Below are 9,668 nucleotides of genomic sequence, written 5' to 3'. Positions count from 1 at the left end.
GGAAAAGCGGGATGTGAGACGTGAATGCAGGTAACTGGATCCCACTTCTACCTCTGCAACCATCTGCCTGTTTCATGGAGCCTTAACTTCCTGGTGCCTCTTTTCCTAATACTGTCCCATTACCTTATCCACAAGCTGTTAAATACGTGCATTCAAACACCTGAAGAATGATAGGAAGCTAATTTAAAGATCATAAATAAAATTGTGCTCTTTATTGCTGCCTTCCGGGAACCATGCAGTCATACCTGCAAGCTTATTTTATTCTTCTTTTTCTGAAGTCGTGAAGAATTTGCTTTTTTTTTTTTTTTATTAAGGTGAAAGTTGAGGTTTATGTGAAACCACGTGGCTTCAGGAAATGGGGCTTTTAAGTGAAAACACCAAGACTAACTGCAAGATTATGAGACCAGGCAGATGTGTAGGAGGGGCTGAGTTGTAAGGGCCAGATCTGTAGATCAAAAATACTGCTCGTGTTCAGACACCAACCTTTTCTGTACTGCCTCGGTCATTTCCCAATAGCACAGCCGTGATGGTTTTTGCTGCTCCTTAAAGGATACCGTCACTTATATTTTTATCTCAACCACTTTCCAGGGACAAACAATGGGGATCTGGCCAGAAATGAGAGGAAAGGATGTTTGCTTCTATTCAAAAAAGAAAAAGCCAAGTTTTGTTGTGTTTTGTTTTGTTTTTAGTAAACAGTAATGTCACTACTTCTTTTACAGCACTCTTCTGACCCAACCTAAGGCTAGAGTGTCTGTGCTGAACACAGATGCCATCAGGACTGGCTAGACCTCCCTGCGGCTGTACAGCTGGTAGAAGGTCAAGGAAGGCAGGAGAAGAGCATCTTTTTGTTCAGAATTATCACATCTCCACAGCCCTGCACTCCTCAGAGATGCAGCCCTCCCGTACAGCCTAAGCAGCCCATCTTTGTTGTTAGTTTACATCAAATAAAAAAAGAAAAGGACCTCGAGGGGGCTTGTAATTCCCATAGGCATGAAAGGGAAGAATTACCCTCATTCATCGTCAGGACGAGTTACAAATGCCCAGTTCCTAATCCGGCAGCAGGGATGCGTACAGCTGCCTCCTGGCCTCACCGGCACAGCCTGGGATACGGCTCTGGTAGGAAAGGAGCAAGAGGAAGCACTGGCAGCGTGAGGAGGCTAATACAAAACATGGTATAGGAACACAGAGCTGCTTGGAATACCGGTGTCATTAACGCTGGTTTGTTCAATGATTATCACACCCGAGACAAAGAGCTTCTCCCCTGTGGACAACGCAACATCACCCCCACCATGTATCTTTCAGAGGCCTCCTCAAGGAAGTGCATTTAGGAAGGGTTTTAACCAGGCTGTGCTCACAGTCAGGAAAGAAGTTCCAGGAATAGCAGGTATGAAATCATGTCTCCAGACCACATGCAGTTCAAGCACTAATTTTAGGCAAAGGCCTAAGCCAGAATTTTAACGCCGGTCTTTGAGGACTTGTTACTGTTATTAAGATGAAGATAGTTACAGGAGCGCTGCCTGAGGTTCTGCAGTCACATGAAATACCTGCGGGTGTCAACGTGACTTTTCAGCACAACATAGAGGCTTAAATTAGCAAGGGCACGGGAGAATGTTTAGGAAAATGCACTACAGTGGTATTTACAGAGGGAGGGGACTATGGGTGACGTGCATGACATGCACTGAAAGTCAGGGCAAATGATGCCTACAGTGCCTTTCATGTTTCTACCCTTCATTTAGGTCTCCACACGGTGTGACAACCACAGCTTCATTAAGAAGGCCGCTGAGCACCACCCACTTTGGCACCATGATACCTTTGGGAGGTGGAGAAGTTCTGGAGTACATCCGAAATACGGAGAAGCTGGGGGACTTACCCAAAGACACACCTGAAGTCTGGGCCAAGTCAGAGATGTAAACATAGGTTTTTCTATGTCACTGGCTAACACTTGGATGACAGAGGTCTGTATTCCTTCTTTAAAAAAGGGAAGGAAAGAAACTGGAGCTGGCTACCAGTAACAATAAACCTGACTTTTAGCAACGTATTATGGCCTAGCAAAATACTGATTTGGTACCCCTTAATTTATTAGCTGAGAAACAGGATTAATGGGACCTGTTAGACTACATAGTCTACTAGCAAAGTGTTAAGACTTGCATAAGATAATGCTCTCCTGTTTTCTTCAGCCTTTTAATTGAGGCCCAATATTTGTCAACCCGATTTTTTTGAGTTAGAATTTGTTCCTGTACTTGTGCTCCAGACTTGCTTGCTGGGCCAGACGGAGCTGGTGTGGCTGCTGGAGGTCAGTTTCTTTAAATAAAAAGAGTAATCCAGATCAATGGGGGATTACAAGGCACAAAATCTCCTCACAGCTAAGTAGGGTCAGCATTCTTGGATGACAAAACTGCCTTGAAGTTTTAGTTTGCAATGAAATAACTGGCCTCTTGTTGGTTGAGCCCCCTCCCGGCACTGACACAGTGCTGTGTTGCTTTTTTCTGACCTTGGTCCTGCTGAGAGGATGTGCTCCACACACCCGCAGCATGCAGCTCAGTGCCTGCTCTGCAAATGAGCTCACGAGTATGGATGCATCCTAAAGTGCTGAGCCCTACAGACAACCTGTCCTTTTCCTGGGTGTCGAAAGTACAGCTGAGTAGGCAGGCCCATCTGCCCATATCAACTTTCATCATTATTTTTCTCACTGTTTGGATTCAGCAGTGTTTCTGGCCACAGGGGCAAGCTTTGGGTATCGTGGTAGATCACACCGGTACCTGCATTCAGGGAGATGAGGGAATTCCCAGTGTGCACACACAGCCAGGTACAGAGTTACGTTGAGTCAGCGATGGGGAGCCTAATCTCCTTCTGAAATTGCCTGGAGACACAGACTACTCCTAATTTTAGGATTTCTGTGTTAGGACACTGTCATCATGAAGTGCCTCTCCTGTGTCTCGTTAGTTGTTCCCTATTTTTACCTCCCATGAAATCACCAGCAGCAGGAGCTATTTTAACTGTGCTTCTGACAGAAGAGGCAGGAGCGTTTTGCTCAGGCTGAGACTCAGCAGAGGCACCAAGTCAAAGGCAGTGTTTAAAGCTCACTTCAGGAAGAATCTTTACATAGGATGGATGAAGGGCATGTAGTTTGTCTCCTGGGAGGGAGAAATGCCCTGGTGCAGTGCCAGCACAGCTACTACCTCAGCATACAAGCTGGTTTGACTCAATGCCCCTATCCCTGCCTGTGAGCAATGCCACCTCCTCCATGAGGTACCCCTCGTGCACATCCCCAGGGGGCCACGGGAGGGTGTCACACTGCAGCACCCTGCTGGGGGTGCCCCAGCCCCCAAACAGCTGACAAGGGAGGGACTGGGGGCTCAGTTCTTGTGCTAAGTGCCCATTGTGCTTGCTGAATGACATCTGCCGGCTAGAAATAGACTTCAAATGGACCCAGCGAGTCCTGAGCAAATGTACAGCTGGCCGCCAGCATGAAGTGACTTCAAAGCTCTGAGCTAGGCCCAAGGGGTCCAACATCCTCTTCCTCTGAGCTCTCCAACACCTGGGCTCACGCAGCAGTCACTCTCAGGCGCTCCTTTTCCTGACCAGCGATGCTAAGACCTACACACCAGGGGCTGAAGGCAAGGCTGTGCCAAAAACATCAAAGTCAACTTCTATTTGCAACTGTACCTTTGAAGAAAGTGGAGTATGCAGGACGTTAGCAATGGTTTTAGAATAGCTGTGTTAAAAAGCATCAGCTTCAACAACAGGAAACAAAGAATGGAAAGAACTGAAATCAAAGTTCTCCAACAGAGAACATGCTACAGCATGGGGCTCCAGCGAGAAGGCTCGAACCACTAAAACAGCCACCTGAAAAAATACTTCATCGGGACGTTGGAGTGACCAGCCCTTATGGATTGTCGCTGCGTAGAGACGGTGCTCGGAGGTCACCCCCTGATTAACCTCCATGGCAGCTGCTGGCAGGGCAGGAACGGGCAGGTGCCATTCCTGCAGCACAACTGCTCCAAACCACAAGAAAGTAGCTCTGACAACAATTAGACAGTGAGTCCTGACCGCTGCTGATTTACTTCATCTGCTTACTGTCTCTGGGGTCTCTTCCTCCTGACATTGTTTATATTTTTGTGTGTTTGTGTATGTGCATACACACTCTATATATTTCTACATACACAAAAGTATACATATACACATTTAATATAAAAGCAGGTGTATGTAAACACACGTACAGGAAATGTTTAGAGGTGAGTACCATTTTCTTATTCTAGGCCTGTCTCTCGCTGCATTCACTGGTGACTCAAGGAGTGGGGCAGCAGGCCCTTGTTTGTTTTGACTGAGGTTTCTAGGGTAAAAACACAAATAAATGCATGACACGATGCAGAAAAGAATATTCAGGTTCAGAAATAACAAGAGATGCCAAAGGCTTGTTTAAGTGCAGGGACTGGATGTGGGGAGGAGCCTGTATTTCCCTACACTGCAAGTATATCCTGTGCACGAAGCAGCGCTTGGACTCAAGGGGCGAGAGGACAAGGAGCAGAAGAGGTCTGACTCGCAGCTTATCTACGCTGCTGTTATTCCAGTGGTTGCAAGAGGGCTGCTCTTAATTTTTGTACATCTAAAGAAAGCCAGTCCTTTATCTGTCCTGCACACAGCTCAGTTAAAGCACAGAGAGGATGTCTGGGTTGTATTTCACAGAATTCACAGACGGGTAGAGGAAACACAATGTAAGGGGGAGAAATACATCCACCCTCACCCTCTGCTCCATGCGCACACGTGCCTGGACAACCTCAGGGGCTGCAGGCCTCCCTTTCTCGAAGAAGGCAGCCTCGGACACCCGAACAGCAGCGTGTGGCACTCACCTAACGCCTAACGGACTGAGCAGCCTCCCTGCTGCAGCTCTGCAGCCACACAGCACTCAGGGCATACCCCAGAACGCTTCTGCCTCAGGACCACCTGGCATTGTCACCACAGTGCTAGAGACCCCTGGTGCCAGACAGAGAGGCACTGCCATGCAAGGGAGGAGAAGGGCTTTACAGCCCCACGGCAGCGGGTTCATCTGGCTAGTGGCTCCACGCCAAAACCTGCAGCACTGAGCGCCTTGGCCCAGCCGGCTCGGTTTCTTAAGTCATTTCCCGGACTGGGAGAAAATGCAGAATTGCGCAAGGACTCTGGGCGGCTGGTTGCCAGCACCGTGTCACCTCGAGGCACAGGGTGCTGCTGAAGCAGTGTGCTGCCCAGCGGCCACAGGCAGCTCCAGCCGGGGTGCGGGGCCAGGTGGGACACGGGCGCGCAGGGGCGAGCTCACAGGCAGGGCTCTCACCTCCACGGACACCGACACACGTAACCCACCCTCAGTGTACACACCTCTGTCCCTGGGGTTGGTAACGCAAGGAACAGAAGCTCTCCTGACATTTGCAGAGATGTAGAAGGGGGTTAGGGACACCTCGTCCTGATTGTTCTCCTTCCCCGTGCATCTGAATGCATTAGAAAACAAAATAAACCCACACAGTAAGGACTTTCTTGGGACACACCACAGCCACCTTACCGGCAATTAATCACAGAGCTAACTTGTTTCCCTTCTGCTGACAAACGCTTACGCCAGCAGGGAATTGGGAGGTTGGTGCGAAGGCAACCAACCCTATAAAACAGCCGAGTTTGAACTGGGAGCACATTCGTTAGCTTCTAGCAAATTCAGGGCGTCTGTGCCTCCAGCTTCCTGGGGGATGCTCTTCATGCAGTAATTAAAGAACTGTTTTGGGCAGCGGGAGCACTAACTGAGAGACAAGTCAATCGCAAGTCTTCTGACAACTTCAAGAGACCCTGAGTCAAGTCCTGAGGGAGCAGGAAGCAAGCACGACTTATCTGTGAGATCAGTGCTTCGTGTTCGGCAGCCTCCATAGATAGCTGGCATCTGCTCTGCAGCTCTGCTTACAGGGTAGAAGTGTTGATACGTTTTTATCCCAGGATCTTTAAATAGCCAGATGTTGTGTGAAAACCGTCATAACCTTCCCTGCATGTCCCAGGCAGGAGAGCAGATCCCCAGCCCTGAACATCCCAAACCCCTCGGTATTTCAAATCTCCATCTGAGCTTAGCAGACAAGGCCCTGTACTGGCAGTGGCAGAGGACTGCATTTCCCCAGGAGCTCATCATCCACCCCCTTGTGACATCACTGCAGGCTGTTTATCTGAGAAACCTGATAAACTCTTCAGGGGTTTTTGCACATTTAAATCAATCCATTGTTGCTCCAGATAAGCGGCCATTTGGGGTTATTTGAGTGCAAACTGCAGATAAGAAAACTGACTCCTGGAGGCTTTTGTCATCTCCTTTTGCAAGTGTTTCTTTGTTTCTACCCCTCTCCATACACAAGTTCTCTGTGAGGTTCATCTGTGGGAAAGTACAGTGCTTGGGCAGTGGCTGGGGAATGTGCTCTGCCCTTGGGACTCCCAGAGCCTGGATTTGCATGGCTCGCTTGCATGCGTGACCTGGGGTGTGTGTGTGTGTGTGTGTGTGTGTGGCCCTGCTGCAAGCCCCCAGCCTTCCCCCAGCACTCCCGCAGAGGCTGAGGGCTGGGCTGCTGTTAGGGGGGCAATGCCCCTCTGGAAAAGGCTGCGACAGAATTTGGGAACTAGGAGCCTTGCATGATAAAAGGGATCCAGCTCTGTATCATCTTTTGTGAACTTACAGCAAGATAGGTGGGAAGAGAGCCCTTTACTTTCTATGTGCTGAAATAAATAAACAGGGACCCTGTGATTTGACAAGGACAAAGGATCCAATTTCACTTGTGAGAATGGAATAGTACCGCAAGCTGAGAGAAAGTTTTAGCCAGAAGTACAGGATTCACCCAGCAAGGTCTGATTCCTACAACTCAGCTGTGTAGGGGCAACTACACCTCCTCACTCCCCTGCCCCCAAGGCTTTTATTTATTTTTAAGGTATTTATTACCTCCCCTGGCAGAACGAGCTGCCTGTGTGCACATCAGCAGCACGCAGGGCCATTCATCTGCAGCTCAGCCACAGCAGGCACAACCTTTCCACTGAATCCTATCTCGCAGCCCAGGCCAGGTGGCTTTCATGTGTATCCAATCAGTTTTTTCTCCTTTGACAAATAACTTCAAAACACGCAGCTGGCACAATGGGCTAATCTGCAAACAGCTGTTTCTGTGCACCTATAAAGCTTAGGTGTGAGGTGTAGTGGGCTATGCTGCTTTTCAGCTAAGTTTTTACAGCTCTTTAGGACCAGAAAGGAGCTGTTCTGACCATCCAGCACAAGCCTCCTGAAGAGCCCAGGTCAGCGCCTTCCCCTCTGATGCCCCGGTACATTCCTGTCCTTTGCCATCACGTCCAGGTAGTAATCAGAAGGGAGTGCCACGGTCACACGGGAATGAGGCGGTCCAGCTTATTTCCTGATTTTCAGGATGAGCAACTCCTTATACCACTTTACTCTCACACAGAGTTTCCCAGAGGATGTAGACCCACGCTACTAGATGAAACAATTGCAGTCTGCTCTGCCAGTACCCCACACTGTAGGGCACACAGCTAGTTCTCCTTCCTCCGTGCTGCAAGTCTTTGAGCAGCACTGATCTCTAACATCAGTTTAGGACCTAGCATATTAGGGCCTCTGAAAAGCTCCTTGAAATAGCAGTCATCATGGTAAGTTACTCCTCATTAACTAATGAACCTTTTCAAAAACCTTGTGGAAGTTCTGCTTCCTTCAAACACGCCAGAGCAGGCAGTCCTACCACTTGACTATGAAGGGTCCGTCCTAGACTGCAGGAACTGCTACGCCTGCTGAGCTCCCCTCACTTCTCAGTAGGACATACAGCAACTGCCACAACCCCACAGCATTTCCCCTGACTGGAGCAGTTTAATCGAGCATTGAAGATAATCAATTACAAGTCATTTGCAGCAGCTGAACTCTAATTCTCTAATCTGCTAATTCTCATCATTTGCTGACCTTTTTTTGTTTACCCCCCTACAGATGTAAGCATGGGGGGGGGGTCTATGCTGTTATTTTTTGGTCTGTTTTTCCAAGCTGACTGAGTCTGCACCCTTCCTCCTGACCACCACACTAACCATCAAGGGAGCATCTAACACATCCTTGGATTTTTTGTGGCTGTAATATGATAACTCAGCTCATCAGGGCACATATGTTTCCTGAGGAGAATGTACAGGAAAGGAATGTCTCTTACAGGAGCATGTAAGGCTGCAGTGCTGGACCTCTCAGGCTGTGTTCTCCCACTACCACACAAGTAAGATGGAGTTTCTCCTCTCTCCTGAGTAGCCAAATAAATAAAGAAAAGGCTATTTTAACATATTCATAATTGTGGCTTTATCCTAGAAAGTAAGACACCCTGGGAGAAAAACTGACGGGTACTTATTTCGGTAGCTCCCGGTATTCCTACTGCTTGTTACTTTGGTATCTTTTTGATTTCTCTGCATATAATTGGCTCTAAACATTGGCTCTAAACCTTTGAAGCACCTACTAAAAGAAAGCATTAAATAAAAACAGCCTGCGCAGCAGTCACGCGTTGTGATGACTTTGCTAAGTGTTGTGCCTGTTTGCTATTTACAAGCTTCTCCCCTGCCCTTGCAGCAGGAATTCTGTAGGTAGCACTATAGGGAGGACAAAAGCCAGGTTTCCCTGGCAGCACCATTGATGTGCCTTTCTAATGTGCTGCCTTATCTGCCTCACGGAACACTGATAGCCCCTTGCAGAAGAGAAAAATAAATTACACCATAATTAGGCACTTTTATTCTGCTTTTCTTGTGTTCCCGGTAGGGAAGGCTGTGTCATTCCACCCGCACCCATTTCGAGAGAAGTGCATCCCTGTTTACTGAGAGCCTTGGACACCTGGAAATACTCCACAGGGCAGAAAAGTCCTTTAGGTCTGTGCAGCCAGCCACCTGTTACATTTCAGTCTGTAAAGTTACACGGTCATTTCTTCATTTGCTCCAGGTGGGGGCAAAGCCCCATGTTCCTATTTCCTGATTGCTGGGCTGTCCTGGCTCCTCCTCTTACTTTCTTGTGCAGCTCTAATCTTGGCTTCCAGGATTATCCAGGAGCCTTTCTCTGAGGTGAGGGTTGCTATATGAATAACAACTGCAAGTCAAAGTTCAGGTTCTTTTCTCAGCTCAGCGTTAATGTAAAGATTTATTTTTTCTTCCCCTCTTTAATTCCCAGCTGCTTCTCTGGGGGGAAGCCCCTGTGTTTGGGGATGTTGGTTTGTGCTGACTGCAAGAGCCTGGATAACTCAATTCACAGAATGAGCGTAAGAGGGGACAGCCCTCCATTTTCAGCCTACCTCCAAATGATTGTGTGGCCTAACACAATCAGTTGGGCTGCCCGTGCATGATCTATCAGATGCGTCAGATAATTCTGTGAGCAAAAAGCAATTTGGGTTTTGTGGCTAACTGCATCCCCCTAATGTAGCTTTTCTGATGGGAACATGTGAGAACTTCTCTCCAGTGCCTGATCAGTACTGATATCAAATGAATGCTTGGAACTTTCATCACAAGGTTCCCCAAACATGTCAGGACCTAATTATCTGCAACATCTCTACTCTTTTATGAAATTTGTCAGAATCCAATAAATATGTTATTAGGGATCCCCACAAGCTGACTTGATCTGCCCAGTATTTCAGAAGCAGAGGCAGTGTACCGCAGGGAACAGGAGTTGG

This window comes from Anas platyrhynchos, chromosome 20 (assembly GCF_047663525.1).
Source record: "Anas platyrhynchos isolate ZD024472 breed Pekin duck chromosome 20, IASCAAS_PekinDuck_T2T, whole genome shotgun sequence".
NCBI lineage: Eukaryota > Metazoa > Chordata > Aves > Anseriformes > Anatidae > Anas > Anas platyrhynchos.
Note: the sequence above shows the minus strand (reverse complement) of the source record.